Source organism: Chinchilla lanigera, unplaced genomic scaffold (assembly GCF_000276665.1).
Source record: "Chinchilla lanigera isolate Chin_1 unplaced genomic scaffold, ChiLan1.0 scaffold00003, whole genome shotgun sequence".
Lineage (NCBI taxonomy): Eukaryota > Metazoa > Chordata > Mammalia > Rodentia > Chinchillidae > Chinchilla > Chinchilla lanigera.
This window is the reverse complement of record NW_004955404.1, coordinates 32398140-32420706: the sequence shown is the minus strand read 5'-3', so window position 1 is coordinate 32420706 and position 22567 is coordinate 32398140. Positions and strand designations below refer to the sequence as shown.

General features: G+C 36.6%; 1 long non-coding RNA gene across 2 annotated transcripts in view; it reads right to left on the bottom strand.

Moving 5' to 3' along the window:
* LOC102024972 overlaps window positions 1-22567 on the bottom strand; it is a 73064-nt gene that overhangs the window by 17252 nt on the left and 33245 nt on the right. The window contains exons 2-3 of one of the 2 annotated variants that reach the window (XR_259330.1): window positions 5351-5421; window positions 4856-4982 (exon numbers count right to left, since the gene is read on the bottom strand). This is a non-coding gene — a long non-coding RNA (uncharacterized LOC102024972). The remainder of the gene's footprint in view (window positions 1-4855; window positions 4983-5350; window positions 5422-22567) is intronic. The other variant, XR_001234931.1, reaches the window with a different exon arrangement.

The following is a 22567-nucleotide window of genomic DNA, read 5'->3' as shown; positions in this document are numbered from 1 at the left end:
GAACTCTGTCCAGTACTCTCAACTGGATTAGATTTTAGCTACACAAACAGTCTTATCTCCTAAGAGCTAGGATCTGAAATTAAATTATAAATTGATACTATCAATAGCAGCTGTGTTATCCTGAACCTGGAAGGCCAGAAGCCTGATTGAATCTCATTCATCACAGATGCGCTTTGCTGGAGATGGTTGCATGCGGGTGTGGGGTGCTTCCATGTTATAACCAGTGGGCTAGTCAGTTGAGCTGGTTAGCACATAGTGCTGACAAGAGCAAGTGGGAGAAGCTCCATGGCTCCATAAGCCAATTAACTGCCTTGTTTAGTGTGATTGAGAGTCATTCAGATGCTATATGGAGGTCTCATATCCCACTAAAGATTCTGGTAATAAAACTGACTTTAGGGACAGAAAACTGAAAGCAATTTTGTAGCAGATTTACAGAGGTTACTCTAATAAAATGGAATGAATAAAACCAATGTGGTTATAGGCTTTTGAGATTCCACAGAGACCTGTCATGCTTGCTGTTCCCTTCTGAGGACTTTCTATGCCTTGTCCATTTGACCCATAAACACTGACATTCATGTACTAGCCCTAGAACGAATGTCAGCTAGTATCCGGCCGTCTCTGGAATAGAATAGCCAGCAGCCATCATGACAAGACTCATCACGAGGACTGGGCCCAAAAAGTAACTGGCAAATCTGACAAGATTTTGTTTCTAGAGGTTTTAAGCATAAAATGCAAAGAAAAAGACACAAACTCACACATGATACAGAAATTCAGCTTTATTGAGAGAGAAGCTAAGAAGAAGGAGGAGGAGGAGAAAGAGGAGGGGGAGGAGGAGAAGGAGGAGGAGGAGGAGGAGGAGGAGAAGAAGCAGAAGAAGCAGAAGCAGAAGCAGAAGCAGAAGCAGAAGCAGAAGAAGAAGAAGAAGAAGAAGAAGAAGAAGAAGAAAGAAGAAATAATCCAATAGAAATTATGAGTTAGCAGATGAGGTGAATAAGCAAGAGGCTTGCGACAGATTGCAGAGTACAGAACAATTCAGCGGGCGCAGCCAGAACACAGGAACTAGCAACAGAGAGTGGATGAGTAACAGTGCGGAGTAACTCAGAAGGGGAAGCCTGCTGCTGGAGGGTAAAACGATCCTGAGGCCTTTATGGCCAGGTTATAAACCAAAAGATCGTTCTTTTCTCCACTATACCTACCTTTGTGATTGTGGGAGAATTATGTAAATTATTCTAGTTTCTTGGAAACCTGCCTATAGAGAGCTTTCTAATTTCTCTTTCTTAACGGAACATCCTTATAACAAAGCTAGATCATTTGAAAGAATCAGAGAGTGGCTCGTATTTGTGACTTGAAAAGTCCTAACATCCAAACATTATTTGCATGAATTAAAATATGTTTTTATCTCAGGAAAATAGTATTTTAAGTCCCAGGTTCACATCAAATTTCTACTAGTCCACAGTTTTCACTGCCTTTTCCCTTTTTGAGATACTATTCAATCACAGTGCTAAAATACATTAAAAATACTATTGCATATAATCCCATTGAAACGTGTCACATATATTAAGAAACTTTCATAGTACTTGGACATGAAGAAATCTCTCCTCTTGGCTTTAAATTATTAAAATAACCAAGAATATTTTGATAGTTGCTCTTCAGCATTGGTTGGGAAGGATTTCATGGAGAAATACACAACCGAAGTGTTGGAGTGCTTGCTTGAGACAGAGATTACTACTTGGTTACTGATTATACCTCCCATCTCTAGTGAAAAGCTATTAGAATACAAAGCAAATTATTATGTCAGTCCCTGGACATGGGTTTATCAAAACCTTCTCCCATTGTGTATATCATCTGAAGGTTAAATTTTTTTCTTGAGGGACAAATACAAATGTACACTAGGTATAATTACACTTGAAGTAAACATGGCTTCATATGCATAAATCTATTTTTGCATATCATTTTGCATATCATTTGCTTATATAGTTTGACTCTGTATATGTCAGGTGATTAAAATTGAGTATTAATTCTCAAACTGGAGTAGAGACAAGAAAGTGATGTAGTGAAGAGCATGTATCACTTATGACATGAAAGGGAGATAAAAAATAACTTTCCAATTTGGAAAATTAAATGAGTTTCTTTATATTGGATTAATGAAAAATTAATAAATACTATTGCTGTGTTAATGTAAAAATAACAATTCTTTGGTTAATTGCCTTTTCGATTAAAAACTGAGGCCTAGAATGAAGGATTGTCTTGGCAGGGTTAGCAATGGGCACAGCTTTGCAGGATCAGGTAAACTATCCAGATCTGGAAAGCAATGATATTGATAATGTTAGTTGGAGTAGCAGCAACAATGGAGGCTGTAGAGGCCTGCATGGTGGTCATTTCAGTTTGTATTAGGAAAATTCCCGATAAAATATGGCAAGAACAGCAATAGCCTTAGGAAAATAACGAGAAGGAGCTAATCCAAAGATAGGGCAGGTCTCTCCCTGGCTGTGTGTCTGTGCCTAAAATGTAAAACACTACCTATGTTGTGGAGAACAGTAGTGGTTCCAGTAGAAATGAAGTCTCAGTTACACATACTGTGGGGGGTGGTAGGATGGAAAAAGAAAACATAGCATAAAAAAAGAATATCACTAGATTTTCTATCTTCCCTCTCTCCCTGCTTTCCTCCTTCCTTCTTTCCTTTTTTCCTTTTCTTTCTGTCTATTCTAAGCATTTATTTTTTCCATTAAGTTTACAGATACAAAAAGTTGTAAAAATAATACTTGTAGTTCTCATCTATCTCCACTTTCATACTAATCAAGGTACAGTTATCTAAAGCAGGACATTAAAATTAATGTAATAGCATATATGTGTCTAGACTTACTTGAATTTTGCCAGGTGTCTTATGTTGGGGCTAATATCTAGATGTCCCCCCAAAGCCTCATGAACTTATAGGTGGGGCTTTTCAGAATGACTAGATCATGGGTGTATGATACTAGATTAGTTTACTGATTGGTTTAACATAGTTTTGGGTGTGGATGATGGACTTACTGAAGAGGGAAGACTGGTGGCACCAACCAATAGGCTTGCAGCCTGCAAGGAATAAAAAGGGAAAGAAGGAAGACTGCAATGCTTCTTAACTGCTTGCCATGACCAAGACTCATTTGCCATGCCCCTCTGCCATGCTGCCTTGAAACCAGCCAACTATGCACTGAAACCTCTACAAACTAAAATAAAGTAAACCTTTCCTGCTTTAACTTGTTGGTGTTGAGTGTTTTGTCCCAGCAACAAAAAAGTAACTAAGATATCCCACTAGTGTGTTTTTCATGGTTCTGGGATTAATTCAGGTTGCCCTTAGGTGGTACATCCTCTTAGACTCCAATCTGATCACATTTGTGGCTATTTTCGTTTGCATTTCATGAATTCAACAGTTTTGAAGATTTCTATCCAGTCGTTTCATAGAATCTGAACAGAACTGAAATTTAGCATTCTTGAAAAGAATATCATGAGAGTGATTTTGTGTCTTTCCTAGTTACCATATTGGAAGTACATTGTTTTGCTATGCTGTATTACTGGAGATAACTTATAACTTAAGTCACTTGGTTAAGGCGGCATCTGCCCACTTACAATTTTCTGCTTGTAATTAGCAAATACCTTGTAGGATGACAATTTGTGACTCCATACATTACCCTGTTTATCATCATATTTTTGCTGCCTAATTTTAGCATCCAAAGATGATTCTTACCTGCAAAAATGACTACATACTCTGCTATTTACAAATGTTTTTTCTATTTTTATTGTTCTTCTATTTTTACTATTTGACATAGTACTGAAAAGAAGAACTATGCATTTTCTGCCATTTTTTGATGTATGAACTTCCTTTTATCTCCAATTCCAGCATCCCTATCCATAACCTATATCTTCCCCTTCACATTAACATAGCCTATGGGAAAACTATATTGTTGTTGTTGTTGATTTTAACTGGAGGCTCCTGAGTTGGTAATGGACAAGAATTTACTGTTCTTTCACATGTTACCCCATTCTCCCAACTTTTTTGTTTTGAGTTGTGTCTGTACTAATTAACTCGATCCACTGCTGTGGGTTTACAGGCTAATTCATTTACCTTGACATTTAATTTATAACATTTACTCTGCTCGCAGTTTTCAGAACTACATTCTTGATTGCCCATTGCCATCCCAGAACATTTCCACTTTTAGAAGTCATTTCATTGAAGCCAACCAACACCAGAGAGTTTGTGCTGCTATTGTACTTGAGGGTAGGCATTTTATTTGCCAGCTTCTATTCTTTTTTTGGTAATGATTTTCACTAGGAGACAACCTCTGTTCACTGGGATAGACGTCAGCATTGAACTCAGGGTATCTACACTCTCTCCAAGAGCCCCAAACTCTGAGTGTGGTAAGGGCAAGATAGAGAAACTAGATGGAAAGAAAGCATTTGGATCATGTTCTTTCCATGATGGAGTCCTAAAGACATCATTAGTTAATTTGTGCTGATGAGAAGCTTTCCTCATTTCTGTTGTTTTCAGAGCCTAGTTTCCCAATCTTTGTAAGTTTTCTGAAATCCTCCTGCTGAATATATTTTGTGTACCTTAGCCAAAGTCATTTTTCCTGCAGCATGTGGGCAAAAGTAACACATAAATTATACTTTTCTTGGAGGAGTAAGAAATACCACTATTTTCCTGAAGCTAAAGACTTCAAGGAGGAAATGTCAGGTCCTCTATTGATGAGGATTAGCAGCAAGGTAGAGAGGCTGACCTTTCCTCAGAGAGGAGCCAGCATTAGCTGGTTGTTGAGGGACAGGGGCATTTAGATCATTATACAGGGAAGACTTGGAAAAACAATCAGTGAAGACACACATGTGTCAGTCATCAAAAGTTCATGTGTCTCTCTCCTGGATTTGCTTCTCTTTGTCTGCTTTCTGGTTTCCTTACTCTGCTCCTGTATCCCTTTGTGCCTGATGATCATGGCTTGCCATTGTCTCTGCTGGTATTCATAGTTTGGGTGAAAGAAAATTTCAATTGTCATTCTCTGCAAAGTTACTCATTTTCTGTGGGAAGTCTACACCATTTCCAAGGCATCTCTGTTCCTTGGATTGTAACCCTAATCTCTCACCTAAGTAGAACAGAAGCTCATATTCCTTTATTATACTTCAAAGGGAGAGAACATTTTAAATAAATTCTGTGGTGACCAAAGAAAACTGTGATCACTCTAGGGAAGATAATTTTATCCCCTGAGGCTGCAAACTGAGACTTCATTCTCCCTTCATAAATCATGTTCCTCACTCATAGGGGTAGAATAATTCTGACCACTTAGTCAATTTACAATTCCCTGTAACAAACTACTTTTCTTACCTGCAGTTTTGATCTCTGCTGCTTCAGTTAAGTTGATCAAATGTGATTCAAAACAATTAATGGGAAAATTCCTGAAATAAACAACTCATAAGTTTTAAATTTTATACATTTCTGAGTAGTATGATGAACTCTTCAATCATCCCATATACCCTAGAATCATGCTTTTGTCCAGTGTGTCCACGTTGTATATGCTACCTGCCCATTAGTCATTTAGTTGCTATGTTGGTTATCTGATTGACTGTCATGATTATGCTAGCATTCCAGTAACTCTTATTTTGCTTATTAGTAGCCTAAGGCCAAAGAATAGTGATGCTAGCAATTTAAATATGCTTAAACGATGTTGTGAAGTGAAAAGTTCAAAGTTTTTGACTTAATAAGGAAAGAAAAATAATAATTTTATAAGGTCATTATGAGAATAAATCTACTGTCTATGAAATAGCAAAGAAGGACAAACAAATTCATACTAATTTTGCTATCACACCTCAAACTGCAAAAATTAAGTCACAGTGCATGATAAATGCTTAGTTGGGATGGAAAAGGCATTAAATTCTAGGGTTTATTATGACGTCTGGTTTCTGGCATTCACTAGAGATCTTAGAATGTGTCACTCCATGGTCAGGAAACTAATGAAATACTTCACACTGAAAAAGGGAGATTCAGCATCACCAGATGATAAAAGGTAGTATATAAAATATTTCAATATTTTGAGATTATGTGAGTCAAGAGTAAAAAACAAACTCTCTACACACTGATCTTACTGGGATTATGAAAATTTCTGTAGTTTGTATAAATTAGGAATCTATAAAAAAGATTTTTAAATGAGATAATTTTATGACTCAGCATTGATAAATATTTATTCAGATGATTTTCAAAGTATCTTCCAAAGGCCAAGGAAAGACGTCATGTCAGGATAGGTCAAAGTAAAGGGATAATTATTATAATATCCCTGTTCCCAAACACTCCAGTGTTTTACCTGGGAAAACACTGATAGATGGCACAGATAAAGGGACATAAAGAGTTCACTTCTCCATGTCATTTATCCATCTTTTTTGGAAGTAAGACACATTCTCTTCTTCTCAAAAAGGCATAGACACGAAATAACATAATCGTTCCTGATCAAAGGTAGTGAGGATGAGATGCGAATGCCTTACTAAAAGAATATTTTACTTTGGTTTGAAGCTTTACAATTCCAATTTCTTCTTTCAGTGGGAGTGCTGGGGAACCCTAGGGACACTTCTTAAAGTGAAGAAGTCCAAAGAATCACTCCAATGAAACCTTGCCCTGTGTGCAGGGCGCAGATGCTTGTGGAGAAAACTATCCTCCAAAAGGAGCAGTGAAGTTTGCCCTCTGAGGCATTCTCCTTCAAGTCCACTTCCTATATCCTCCTCTGTACTGCTGTAAAGGTTGACTTCTCTGCTATTAACATGTTTTTTTTTAATGTTATAATTGCTTATTCATGCATTTTTCCTGTTATGCTGGGCATTTCTTAAACACAGACTGAAAATTTGAACTTTCAATCCTAGGTATGTGAGAAAGATTGGCCTCGTATGAAATGTTTAATCAGCTTTTAAAAAATAACTTCCTGAACTTATAGTGTCCTTTTCATGTACTGTCTCATATTACCATTTTTATTTTCCTATATCTACTTTTAAAAAAATCTGCATCTACTATAAAAATATAAAATTTTGAATTTCAGGCAAACGGATAAATTTAAAAGAAAATTTTAAATAGAACTCCTTGCATAGTGTTTTTATTTCAAGTTGTATAAAAAAAGAAAATTGTTTAGAATCACAGTCCATAAATATAGTGAGAAAAAACCCAGAGCTTGTCTCAGAATGTTAGATTTTCTTTCTCATATCAATATTAAAGACAAACCAACCCAGAAAGGAACTAACTCCCTCAGATTGGACTTCCTGAGTGTCTAGGGGACACCTGCCTCTTTTTATTTCTGGAGTTTTCCACTGCTATGCTTAGTCAAATGTAGGTTGCTAATCACCCAACAGGGATGAGGAAATATCTTTTCAACTTAATTCATCAATGGTAAGACCAAAAATCTTAATGATCTTTTATTAGAAACTTACAGTCAATGGACAAAGTAGACATGATTAAATGAGGAACTCCCAGAAGAGGTTCTTCTTATGTCTCAAGCAATATTAGATCACTAGCTGCCTAAACCTTATTCCATACCTTTCTTCAGTTTGGGAGTTTCCCTTTCACATTTCCCGAGGATGTATTCTATATCACCTTGCACAATTCTGGGGCAATACAAGCGCTGTTATAAGAATCAGTGAACCAAAAGTACTTTCACAAAGGAGAAGAAATGGTCTCTGAAAAAAATACTTCTTCATAAACAATGAGGACACTGGCAAAAATGATTGAAAGAGAATTTTTGGGGAAATCTGGAAATCAACCAAAAGTTTAAAAGAATGTGAGGAACATTTACTCAGTAAAAACAACTGACTCCCAAGAAGCACAGTTAAATTTTGATACTTCAATATGCTTTGCTCTCATCCTCCACTACCTAATATTTCTGAGCTCTGACCTTACAGCACCTTTATTCAGGTTTCATGTTGTTATTTTTCTTTTCCTGTGTGAAAAATTTTCAAAAAGTCTGTCCAGTATAAAAATGTAAAATTTTGAATTTGAGGTATAATAAACAAATTGAAAAGAACTTTAAAAATAAAATAACCATAAGAGACTTTGAAATACTCTGAAGTATTTCTGGAAAGCTTGAAGGTCATGTTTATACTAAGAAGTCACTGTCTTTCACCTCTGGCAGACCCTGAGATGCTCAGGAATTAAAGGTTAAGGTGGTGTAATTAACCAACCAAGTATACCCCAATACTCACACAAAGATCCTTAAAGACCCACAAAGCTGGGAAACTTATTGGATCAAAACATTTAAGGAAATTTTCAAATTAAATTAGCTAACAACTAAGTTAACAGCAGATTTCTCCTTGGCCACACAAGTCAAGTATACCAATTAGATTGGGAAAGTCACTAAACAAAAAAGCAACGAGAAACAATAGGAATAAAAACAAGAAAGCAACCTCTGGGGAAGACTGAACTGATTTCTATAGTTGCCACATTATATAAATGTCCCATTTTTAACAGAAAACTATTAGACTCATAAAAAAATAGGAAATTATGCCACATTCGCTGAAAGAAAAAACAATCAATTCAAACTATCTAAGAAGTACAAATGTTTTCTTTACCAAACAAACATTTCAAATCAGCTGTATTATTTTCAAAGAACAAAAGAAAAGAACTAGAGGATGTCATGGGAATGCTATCTGGCTAAATAGAAACTATCAATGAAGAAATCTAAATTGTAAAAAATTGGGAATTCTGGAATTGAAATGTATCATTTACTAAAGTCCAATAACAAAATAGATCTGGCAGAAGAAGGAATCAGTGAACCTGAAGACAGTTAATTGAAATGATCCAGTCAAGGAAATAAAAAAGAGAATGGAGTTTGATAAATTACAAAATCTATATTAAAAACTATAAAACCTTAATAAAAAATGAAAGGTGATTTAAATAAATAGAAAGATATACCAAGTACATGAAAAGGAAGATTCAATGTTGTTAAGATATTAGTTTTCCCCAATTGGTAGATTCAATGTAATCCCAATCAAAATACCTGAGAGTTATTCAGTGGATAATGACAAAGTGATTCTAAAATTTGTATGGGAAGACAAAAGACACAGTAACCTGTTGTAGTCAGGGTTTATAAGAGAAAAACTTTAATAGAGGGCTCATAATTTAAAGGATTATTTTATAATATTCACCAAAAAATCAAATATAGAAGAGTGCAAAAGGTCTATCCATATGCTAGAGACCAGAACAATCCAGCTAAGGGCCTGAACGCTATGGCAATGTCGTGCACAAGTCCAATCAAAGGCCTAAAGCCCACAGCAATGTCCCTCATGAGTCCAGCTGGAAGCCTAGAGCCCACAGATATCTCATGAGAGTCAATATCAAGAATCTGCACCAGGAAGGCCCAAAGGCCAGCAATGGAAGCCAGAAAGTCTGCTCCCATGGAGCGAGGGATCTGAGCCAGCAGGCTGAAGGATCTGCACTGCCGCCAGGGAGCGATGCTCAAGACAAAGATCAGAGCTCCCCTGAAGAAAACAGCAGCCACCTCCAGTGACAGCTCCTCTGATGACTAGAACAATGGAGTTACCATCAGGAAAATCACCTGCCCAAGCTTCTCCAGGAAAATCAACAGCAATGCAGTCTTCCCCTTCAGTTCTCCTTTTATGCCTTTGACAACAATCCTCAGGTTGTTGCCTAGAACCATGCTGACTCAGTTCAGCTGGGTGTTCCCACTTAGACCATTAGTTAATCCACCACACCTCCTAATGTAATATTAAAGGAAAAAGCAAAATTAGAGGAGAAACATTACTAAACATCAGGGTGACAAAGAGAGGATAGGGCTAGCAAATGAGTATAGTCATAGACCAAAAGAACATGATAGAAAACCCAGAAACTGATGCACACAAACATAGTCAACTGATCTTCAATAAGAGGAAAAGTTTATTTTCTAAAGGAAATACAATATTTTCAACAAATGGTACTAGATTATGACAAGCAAGAAAGAGAAAGAGAGAGAAAGAGATAGAAAGAGACAAAGAGAAGAATCTAGACACAGATCCATAGACTCCAATATGATAGATGAAATTATGAAACCATAAGATAAAATAAGAAATCTACATAGTCTTTGGTTTGGCTATGACTTTATAGATGCAACACCAAACACGATTCATGAAAAAAAAAGGGTTGAGAAGTTGAACATTAAAACAAAAAATTCTACTCTGTAAAAAACACATCAGAGAACAAAAAGATAGGCCAGAGAATGGGAGAAATCTTGGCAAAACAATCACCTGATAAGGATTAATACCTATTAAAAAAATAGAGGGACACCTGAAAGAAAAAATATCCAGTTAAAAATGAGCATAATATCTGAACAGATAACTCAGCAAAGAAGATATTTTGGTGACAATTAAACATATGAAAAGATGTTCCACATCAAATGTCATTACAAAACTTTAAATTATTGAGGTAATGAGATCCTACAGTACAACCATTAAAATGGCTATAATTCAAATAGTGACAATGCCAAATGGTAGTGAGAATGTAAAGCAACCAGAACTTTTATTCATTGCTGGTGAGAAGACAGAATGATATGCTCCCTTGGAAAACACTTGGGTGGTTTTTGAAAAAATAAAAGTATTCATATTCTTACCCATCCAGCAGTGTGTTCCTTGGTGTTAATCTAAATGAATTAAAAGTGAATCTCCACATAAAAAGCTGCACACATATATTTATACCAACTATATCCACAGTCACAAGAATTAAATAAATTAAAAAACATGTCCACATAAAATTCTGCATGCAGATATTTACAGCAATTTCATTTGCAACTGTCAAAACTTAAAAGCAACCAAAACATCTTTCAACAGGTTAATGGATAAATTGTGATATCACTGCATCATGAAATATTATTTGTTTATTTTTTCCTTTCTGAATGTTTAATGTTTATTGACCCTGGCTTCAGAAAAATGCACATATATATTAGTTACATGACCTTTATTTCACATTTTCCTCCCTACCCTCTCATATTTTTGATAAATGTATCATTATTCTAATTACTCTCTTGACTTGTCTTCATAACTTTAAATAATGTACTTCAGCCTTTAATGTTACATATGAAATATTATTAAGCAATTAAAAAATGAGTTAAGCTAAAAAAAGATGTGGAGAAACTGTAAATGCATATTAATAGTTGAAAAAAGCAATCTAGAAAGGCTACATACTATATTATTTCAATTATAAAACATTCTGGAAAAGGCACAATTATGGAAATAGAAAAGAATCAATGGTTATGAGCAGTCTGGAGCAGAGAAGAAGGAAGAATGAATTGGTGGAGCATAGGGTATTTTTAGGGCAGTGAAACAATTCTGTATGATACTGTAATGTGACTACATGTCATTATACATTCTTAAAAACCCATAGAATGATTAACACAAAGAATGAACCTTAATGTAAGCTATAGATTTTTCTTTCATAATCACGTATCAATATTAGCTAACCAGTTGTAACCAGTGTACTACACTAATGCAAGAAGTAAACAACAGAGGAAACTGTTTGGGAGAGGGGAAGTGAAGGATCTTCTCTGGTACTAATTTTTTGTATTAGTCGTCTTTCCCATTGCTGGATGCAAAGCCCAACACCTACAATTTAAAGGAAAAGAAGTTTAATTTGACTCACTTTTTAAAGGGATTCTGTTCATAGTTACCTAGCTCAAAGGCAGAAACATCATGGCAGAAGGATGTGATTGAAAAAATTCATTGTGACCAGGAAGTAGGCCAGGGGAACAGTACCAGAGAGGAAAAGGCAGGGGACTGGCTATAACACCCAAGGTCAGACCTCTGCAAAACCCCTGCTTCCAGGGGGGAAGTGAAATTGGAACTCTTTACATAGCCTACTCATTTTTTTTCTGTAACCCTGAAACTGCTTTAAGAAGATCTATTAATTAAAAAAATAAACAGCACCTTCAAAGACCTGTGGGAAACCATCAGAACAAAGTGTATATAATGAGAATCTCACAAGAAGTGGATTAAAAGAATGCAGAACAAGTAATGGAGAAAATAAAATTGTATATTGGACTTATGATTATGGGGAAATTTTGGCTGAGTAAAAAAATTATATTTCAAGCTCAAGTTGTACATACTTTTTTCTTCTTCAACCTTCTCTTCCTCTTCTTCTCTGAGTATATCAAACTCAAAACTGTACAGGAGATGAATTTGAGTAGAATTTCATCTACTTCATTGTACTAGTTGATCAAACTAATTCTTTGTTATTTAAAAATTAATTTAAAGTTCTACCTCCTGTGTGTGTTATAGCCACTTTGTACTGTATATATAATTCTTAGTACTTACATGTAATTTTGTTATATACTATCAAAATTATTCATTTAGTACTATATTATCATTATTAGACTAGTTTAATAGCTCTTCAAAGGCTGGACTGCATAATTATATTCCAGAGAATCAGTAGATATTCAACAAATGTCTATAGGATGATACTAGCTAAAATCCTACGAAGGTTTTCATTTAGTAGACTTCTGCTTTATTCCCCCATATGATCTAGCAGTTTTTGAAAATTTAACACATAAAAATATACTAGTATTAAAGGCTTCATAAAAATCGTTATTAGAAAAACTCTAACTGCTTGAGGGAGAAACTGTGCCATATTCCTTTTTTATCTATAGGATATATAATATCTGCTCCATCTATGTGTGCTGATTTTTCAAAGCTAATAAGTACAGCAGTGATGTTAAATACAGTGGCAAGATCTTATTGTTATATTTAATTGTGAGTGATTCACTTGTGCGATAGTTAAACTTCATTGTTTAAGCTTGATTGGCTTGGGAGCTGCCCAGGGGATTGGTGGAGTACACTTCTGGGTGTTTTGCAGAGGTCTGACCTTGGGTTCTATAGCCAGTCCCCTGCCCTTTCCTCCTTGGTACTATTCCCCTGGCCTGCTTTCTGGTCACAATGAATTGTTTCATTCACATCCTTCTGCCATGATGTTTCTGCCTTCGAGCTAGGTAACTGTGAACAGAATCCCTTTAAAAAGTGAATCAAATTAAACTTCTTTTTCTTTAAATTGTAGGTGTTGGGCTTTGCATCTAGCAACGGGAAAGATGACTAATAGAGAAAATTAGTACCAGAGAAGTGGGGTCACTACTATGACTGTACCTGCTCATTTAGTTTTGGAATTGGTTTTCAGGAGGAATTTGGAAATATTTGGACATAGGGGCTTGAAAAGACCTAGAATCTTATGAAGAGGTTGATGGGTGACTCAGCAGATTACAGAAGACCAGAATGCTAACAGGAATACAAATAGTAAAGGCTAGGCTCTGGAGGTTTCAGCTGGGAACAAAGGATTCCACTGGCAGTGGACTTGAGGTCATATGTATCATGCTCTGGCCAAAACAAAATTGTTTATATTTTGCCATGTCCTGAGACTTTGTAGGAGATTGAGATTAAGGTGAATAGATTGATAGATACGTTGGAAAAAATTTCAAAGCAGCCCAAAATTCAGGCTGTGGCATGGGTATTGCTGGCTGCTTTTAGCCAGATTTATAGTGACATTCACAGGCAAAAGCAGAAAAAAACCCTCAAATCTGGCCCAAAAGGAACCATGTGTAAAGTTGAGTGTGACTGTTGTACCATTAGGTAGCAAGCAGGTATTTTGTAGAGGGAGAAGAAAGATACATCAAGGTCACCTAGGAAATCACCAACACCCCACTCCTCACAAGCTCCAGAGTACGAAAGTGTAAACTTTTATTGATAAAGAAAGTCCATAGGACACTTGCTTGAGAAGGTCTTCTGGGATTCATTTCACTATGCTTAGTCTCCAGGCACTCATAGACCAGGGAAGCCATGGTCCAAGGGGGCCTGTTTACTGCTTGAGTAACAAGCAAAGACTATCATTCATATAAGGCTGATTTTAGCAGCAGGCAGAATGCAAGAGTGGTGGGATCAAGAAGGTTTCACTCGAATTTCAAAGGAAGGCCTGAGAGGCCAGGCATAGAGCCTGGAGAGGGCAGTGTGGGAAGCTGAAGGAATGAAGCAAAAGGTGCACTGAAGACCCCAGGAAGATGGAGTTGCCAGGAATGTGGGATGTCTGCAGAGGGCTGCAGTGAGACAGTAGAACCAGTCCAAAAGAGAAGTCACATGGGCTACAGCCAGCAAGGTCATTAGGGCATGTTCCCTTTGAAGCTTACATTTACTATAATGTGCACCAGATGTGGAGCTACAGGATTGCTATGGTTTATATTACATGCCCTCCCAAAGCTTCATATACTCACAGGTGGAGCTTTTGGGTGGTGACTGGAGCATGAGTTTGTGATCCTCATCAGTACATTAGTCCATTGATGAGATTAGAGGTGAACATGATGCTGAGAGATGAAGCTTGTGTGGAGGAGGTGGGTCACTGGAGCTGGGGTGTGGAGGGATATATCTTTCTTCTTGATCCCTCTTTGCTTTCTGCTTTCAGGCCATGAACTGATTCTCCTCCAGCCTGCCCTTCTACCCTACTTCCTCCGGCTTGGAGCCAGTTGCCTATGGATTGAAATCTCTGCAAACTGTGAACAAAAAATAAACCTTTCTTCCTTTAAATTGTGGGTGTTCAGTATTGCAACACATGAGAAATCATCTAAGACAAGGTCTTAATGTTTGCCCTGCTGAGTTTCAGGCTTGCTTTTGTCTGATTCTTTTCTGTTCCCCTATTCTTCTCTTTCGGAATGGGAATGTTTGTCCTGTGCCATTAAACCTTGGAATTATATAACTTGTTTTTGATTTTTACAGAGGTGCATGGCTATTTGTCTTGAGTCTCAGAAGAGGTATGGACTTGGTCTTTTGAAAAATGCTAGAACTGTTCAGACATGAGAAAAAGATATTGTGTCCAGCAATGAAAAAATTTACTGGTACAACTTGTAAGAGAATTCCTTTTAGTGAGAAGAAAAACTTATGTCACATTGATCATGTTTTTATGATCAAACCCTTGGAGATCATATTTTTAACTTCTAGTAATTAAATACCAGATATTTCAGTATAAACCTGACAAAGTAAATTCTCTAGGTTTCATTTTCCCCATGTGTAAAAGGAGAATGATATTATCTACTTCATAAGACTACTGGAGGGCATAATTGAATTAATACACGTTGATGTGTCCGTCAGATAATAGCTGTTGAACAGTTTTGTGCTTTCATTATATCAACAACAATTAATGAATCTCATGCAGGCAGTACTCTGCATAAATACTGCATCTGAACTTTTTATAGAGAAATGCTAAATGATGTTGATAGGGAGCTTAAAACACATTGTGATTGTAGAATTTTACACATTTTGTCTCATTAGATTTGTCCAGTAACTTAGGAGGTAGACTAGACAGGAATTATTTATTACTATACTCATTTTATAGATGTGGAAACTGGCATAAGTTAACTGGCCCCATAGCTCTTCAGGAACTATGTATTGGTTTATTTGAATTATATCCTAAAGAAAAATGAATGCTGATAAAAATCACCTGTTTCTATTTTTACTTGTCACAAGTTCTTACACTGAACTTGAAAACTCTCTTGTATGGTTTAAGAGTTGTGAAGTTCTAGTGCTCTCTATATCTCTTTTTAGTCACTTATAGTCTTGTACACCAATCTTATTTTTCTTCCTTGTCCAGTTAAAGACAAAAAAATGAGTGAAACAAAGCAAGAAAACTATATTTCTCAGGTTTAGGAATGACTGGCTTCCAGATATTTTCAGCTATAGCTCTTAGTCAATAGAATAACTTTAAACTCTATGTGCTTCAGCTTCTTCATTTGTAAGTTGGAAGTAAAAATAGTACCCATTTCTATGGTACTCCCGAGTATGAAGTGAGTTACTATAAGGCATTTAGAAGAAAACTCAGCAGATAGTGAGTACTCTGAGAGCACTGGCAGGCAGCTGGCTTTAGAAACTCATTAAGGACGGTTTTCCTTTCCAGCCTGGTCTCAATTTGGGCTTTTTTCCTATGTCAACAGAAATTACCAATGATGCATGGCTTTAGGCAAAGTGTAAGAAAGAAAACAGAAAGCCAAGTCAGGAAAAACAGCAGTGAGATTGACCTACCTCACTGGGAGGACAGAAAGGTTACAGGAGGCCTTGGACAATTGGAAGGATTTTGGGAGAAATAGTTAAAAATCGTTGTTGGATTATTTGAATTTAAAGCATTGTTTTCCTCCCTTATCTTTTTCCTTTTATATTTTAATGGCAATATGAAGACTCTTCATAGTACTTTTTTTTTTTTTTGCTACACAATTGTGCGTTGCATATGTGTATGTAAGGTCAAATTTATTCCATTTTTAAAGGCCAATTATGCTTAGGTATACAGAGTCAATCACTGAACACATCCAGAGATATGGACAGCAACAAAGATTTTAATTTATAAGAGTAAGAAATTAAGCCTCTGGGGAAAATTACTAATATTGAGCTACTGTTTTATCCCACTTTGCCTATGAAAGTATTTTTTTTTCTTTTATGCACCATGCCAGTTTAGAGTCTTAAATACTTTTAAATGGTGAGTGGTTAAGATTTAGACATTAGTGCATCTCCTTTCTCTTTCTTCCTACTTTCTACAAGTTTATCTTTCTCAGAAATATGATGTGCTTATCAGTCTGGTAGTATTTTTATGTTTGAAAGGAATGACTACCCTACAACTTTTTGAACTCCTACTAAATTATTTGTATGTTTCATTCTAAAAATGTTTTCATATGCTTGAACTTTATTTAACTGTCATAAATTCTCAGAAAGAAACAAGGCTAGCACCATGAATGACTTCCTCTTGCCTCCTCAGAGTCACCATTCTGACTTTTCATTCTTTCTCTGCCTAAGAAAAACTTACCAAGTTTTTCTCTTGAATTAGTGGGAGACTATGAAGTATTTAGCAGTGAAACATGGAAAAATATAGAGATGGATTCATCCTACAACATTTACCCAGTTATTACTAGAGCCAGGAATATGGCTGTCATTCAATATGCTCCAGATAAGCAAACACATTTAGCAAAAGAAACAGAGAATTTAAAATGCATCTGTACCTTTGAGTGAAGGGCAAACTCTTACTTCCAGATCACTTAATTGAAAAATAAACAATCTAAAATTTGTAGTTTTTATTGATTGAACTGTAAACTAATACTTCCCCTCCCTGCCAGTACTGGGGAATAACTCCAAGAATACTCTACCATGGAATCTGAATCATATACTCAGCTCTTTTTATTTTTTGTCTTTCAACAGAGTCTTACTAAGTTTACTATGCTATCTTGGACTTGCAATCCTCCCAACTCAGTCTCCTGAGTAGTTGGAATTACAGACATATATTCCAGCCCAACAATTCTATTTAATTACATCAGACATGTGTCAAACCATGGAAGTTACCCTTTATTCTCTTGATAATTGTAAAAATTGCAGCTTATGTACCAGTACAAAATTAACTTCAAACATCCAGTTTTATATTGATATGTGTGATGTATTTATAATTGAACACTATGGATAACTGTGAGCTCTGTATTGTTATTAACAAAATATTAAAATCTCCAAGGTAACTTGAGTGTGGTAGCAGCAACAATTCAGTAATCATGCATCGCTTAGTGATGAGGACAAGTTTTGAACAATGTGCCCTTAGGTAACTTTGTTATTGTGTAACCTTCATAAAGTGTACTTGAGCAGATTAAGATGGCTACATGTCAGTAGGTGATATAGTTGTATGGAGCTATTGTATATGCAGTCTGTGTTTACATGGTGCCTGACTGGGCTTGCTGTTTTTCTAATCATTTGAACATAACCATACTATTGACATAAATGGGCAAGAGCTTTAATTTTCATGCATAGTGTAATTTATAGGGGAAACAATGCAAGAAAACAGGGGGCATCCCGATAATGAGCTTCCTAAAATTTATCAGTATGGGTTTGAGGGGAGACCTTAGGACTGTTTTGTCGTTCTTTAATTTTGAGACAGGGTCTTAGTAAGTTGCTAAGTTGCTCAGTCTGGACTTAAACTGCAATCCCCCTATCTCAGCCTCCCCAAGGGCTTGTACCACCACAAAGGCTTGAGCTCTTTTGTTCATCAGTTAACGAATGAGGTCTAATTTTTAATAGGAGAAAGTGTTTATCCATAAAAGAACTGGGTTTATATTTAGAAATGACTTACATAAGTGAAGACAGGTTCAAATCAGTGTGAAGCATGACCAAATTTCGAAGATTACAAATTCAGTGTTTTAGTAGCCACAGTAAAATGCCCAGTGCACCTGTAATGGAGGGAGGTAGGCAGGAGCTAGGGAAGGGATGTACGATGGTAGGATGCAGTTTCTGTGTCTTCCCTGCTCTGGTATCTCACCATGCTAATAGTTCAGGTTCTCCTACCTCAGCTCTGGATGAGGAGTTTTCAGAACATAGGTGTTTGTGCTTTTAATGCTATTTACCTGTTGCTGTAGTCAATTTAGGGGAGAGTAGTTTGCTCCGTGACTTCACTTTATTAGGGATCTAAGGAGAGTTACTGCCTTTTCAGTTTGTCCAGCTTTTTCTTGTTAGGTCAGAGTGGTGCTTTCCAAGGTTTTTACCTGCTAGACCAGAGGACATTACTACTTCAGCCTAGTAGGAAAGGGGACTTTCAGTTTTGCTAGTATAGTTCACTGGGTTAGGTTAGCAAGAGAAAGATAAGTTTTGTGAGTAGTCAAATTTGTGATGAATCCGAAAGCTGTGTACCTGCCTGCAGTATGGCCAGCAGAGAAGGTTCCTCCTTCCCTTATGGGAGGAAAGGTGCTCTCCACTCACCCAAGGTGTGGCTAGAGTCTTGATGGAATTGCAGAGAGGTAGGAGAGAGAAAGCAAGGCAGACAGACATTTCCAGATGCAATGTTTGGAGTATATGGGAAAAATAAAGAATAGCAGTTTTGATGGGGACTATTAATAATTGTTCTCTCCCTGGAAATGGATTGTACTTTTTACATACTTGAAGAAATTGCAGGATACAATGGAGAGTCACAAAATAGTCTGAAGTGATTTCAAATGCGAATACACTTCAGAATGATTTCCTACTAATTTTTTCACTGTAAAATCAAATCACAAGTGAATAAAATCCGTTTAAAATTTTTCTAAACTACTATATTAAATGGTAAAATAATTTCCCCAAGATAGATTTCCCCGATTTACTCCCAGTTTACAGAAAATCCTGTTAAAATTTCCAGGGGAGGTTCATATTGTGAAATTGGCCCAAACCCCAAAACTTGCTGTGTAGCCTAGAAACAGCTGCTAAGGTAGTTGTTCCCCTCCCTGTTATTTTTTCCTCACTCACAGTTGTGCTAAATGCTGCCCAGTAGAGCAAATTTATCTCTGTGCTGGTTGCCAACCAAAGAAAGACAGGTAGCTGGGTAAACAAAGCAAAAGATGTCTTCCTTTCTTTGTCAAGGTGTTAAGCCAATATTTTATTCTTTCAAAGGAAGGGTAAATAGCACGGGCACACAACCAGTGCTAAGTAGAAACCACAAATTCCATCTTGAATTCTTTGTTACTTTTGCGTGTAAAAGTCCCCATCTCTGGATGGGGACACCTGAGGGTCTGGCCTAAGCTCTAGCAGCTCATTACTTCCTAGTCTCTGACTTCTATCTAATCAAAACTATCTGTCCCCATTCATGGGTCCCTGCCACCCCCATTATGGAGATATTTCTTTCTCTTTTCTGTAAGTAGTCCAAATTGAACTTGTCATTTTTACTCTTCAAGTTCTACTTTATAGCATACAAAAATTTCTACTCTCACTGGGCTCTTTCCTGGGGCTGCCCAGCTGCTATTAGGGTGATTAGGGTGTTTTCTGCAGCTGAAGTCTCTTGTAATTAGCAAGCCCCTCAGGCAGTCTGGACTCTGAATTTAGCTGCCATCTGGTATCAGCTGTAAATGACAATAGCACTGTATCATTTCTGTGGACTCAGCCCTGCCTGAACCTCCACTCTTATTCCAAGAAACCCCCTCACAAAGACCTCATTGACTAATTCCCTTTAAACCTTTAAATATGAAGACTGCATGGGCAGTCTAACTAAGAGACTGCATGGGCAGTCTAACTGACCCTCTAACTAAGAGGGTCAGTGTGATTCAGAGACAGGAATGTCCAGAACCATCACAAAAGACCATGATGGGCCAAGTAGCATCACTTGACATTCTATGTCAGTGCTTCTCCAAGTGTGGCTTCTGGACTGGCAGTAGTGGAAATATCTAGGAACCGATTAGAAGCACAAAGTCTAGACCTACAGTTAAAGACTCTGGAGAGAGGAACAGTAACTTGTTTAACCAAGACTCCTAAGATCATTTGTGATACAACCTCGTTTACTATTTATTTTCCTCTGCTTCTCACTAGTGCACTACTGTCCTTTGGGGGCAGGATAATTTGTTGTGAGGGCTGTCCTGTACATTGCCAGGACTTTAACAGCATCTCAGATCTCTACCCACTAAGTGCCAGTAGCATTCCCTTCATAAGAATGGTTCAAACATTGCCAAATGACCCCCACCTGAGAACCATGTTTTTCTAGTTTCTGTGTCCAGTTGCTTAGTACTATTTGATGAGTGATTGTTGACATGAAAAACTCTGTGTACACTGAACATAGAACGTTGTATATGCCGTGCTTCCCAGACTTCAATATGCAAGCAAATCACCTGGGGATCTTGTTAAAAACCTCTTCTGATTCAGGAGTTGGATTCTAACACGGTGCATTTTTAACAAGGTAAAAGTGATGCCCATGTTGCTACTTTACAGACTACACTTTGATTAACAAGGTCCTACAGGATCCCCAAAGATTTCTTGAATGAAGGATTGAATGAATAATTAAAAGACAAAGATTCCTTTTGTGGAATTTGTAAGCATATTTTCTTTGCCATTGAATTCCTCATCTACAAAATTTATTTCCTTTCATTATTCATATATTGTAACATTAATATCAAATTTATTTTAGTAAATAGAGTATATGAAAATACTACAGATTTTTGCTTATGAATCATACTACATGTAGAGTTGCAGAAAAATAAATGCCTCAAATTCATTTACTGGTACTAATTGAGTTTTAATTTACTCCTCTTCTGTTTTCAAATCTTTCTCTGTGCAAGGCACACTACTCAATCATTCATCTAAAAACGTAGATAGGGCACTTGCAATAAATGTATATCTACAAGTTTATACATTAGCCATACATATTTTTTCAAATGGTGTAAAAGTCATATTTTTTGGGACAGGTAAATGCCATTTGACTAAAAATTCACATAAAAAGAGAATTTATCAGAAGCATAACTTGTTTTTCATTGTCATCTCAGTTAGTGAGAAACTGGTTTCAAATGATCTACCTCCATAGGAGAGTGATAACAACTGCAAAATTGGCAAGGTAATTTCCTTCTAGAACTAATGAATATCTGGTGCTTTCTTTGTTTCTCAGTTAATCCATGACAGAGGTATCTCTGAGGTGCAAAGAAGTCCTAAGACCTTGAGAATTGAGAGCTATTTTTTCAGAAGTCCAAGGACGTTTTTTCCCCTGAAACTGAAAAGAAAATAATGGTACACTGAAATATTCCTGTACACAGACTGGCATCATGTGATGGATAATAGAGAAATTGACATACTTGACACACTGTTTTACACCAAAGCACAAGACAGAATGGTGTGGGATGCCTCAGTCTGAAGAAGTTGGAAATGAGCTCAATAGGCTCATTTTCATTGCACCATCCCATCATGACACTACCCTTTGATTTAAATTGTGATGTGCTGCAAATATATCACTGGCCCAAGATGGACACGTTATTCTTAAAATGGAATTTTTAAGAAGCATGTGAATATTCATTTTAGAATATGTGACAGAGACTTAAGCCAGTTCACTCTCCAAATCAAGAAGTTTGTTTTCTTTTCCACATGGACAGTTAGCTAGACTGTTTTTCCCTGATTCCCATGCAGATAGATATGGCTATGTAATTGTTTTTTCATCATTGAAATGCAGATGGAACTTATAGGCACCATTTTTACACCTGGCCCATGAAATCATCCATGAATAATTTTCCATGTTCATAGGTCTTCTGTGAACTCAGTGACTATGGAAGCCATGCTTTGAAGATAGGGAAGACAAAACATGAAAAATTACACTGAAATTCTAGGTCCCAGATTTAGGGAGCTTTACAAATTCACTGATCAGGAACATTTGTTTTAGTTTTAATATAAACAAAAAAGCAAATTTCTCTTGTGTGTGCACTATTGTAGAATTTTGGATTCACTTGCTTCAAATGCTAGGATTACCCTAGTGAATATACAATGATTTTCTCATCTGTAATTGATAATTCTTCAGTGATAACTTTTTTCCATATTAGATATGAATAGAACATGTTACTTTTGGTTCCTTTGCCTCCTTTGTTCCAGAATATGGCTCAGCATCACCTTCTGAAGATTTCTATCATTATTTCATGCTCACTAGACTACCTGATTTTGGGGCTTTTTAGTTGTTAGGGTGTGTCTTGATTACTTTTCTCATAACAGAGACACAAAGCCCAACACCCACAAGTTAAAGGAGAAATGACAAGTTAAATAAGGACATAGACAACTCTTGAAAATTTGTGAGGGTAAAAAATTAGAGTATTACAAGAATAGTGCAGGG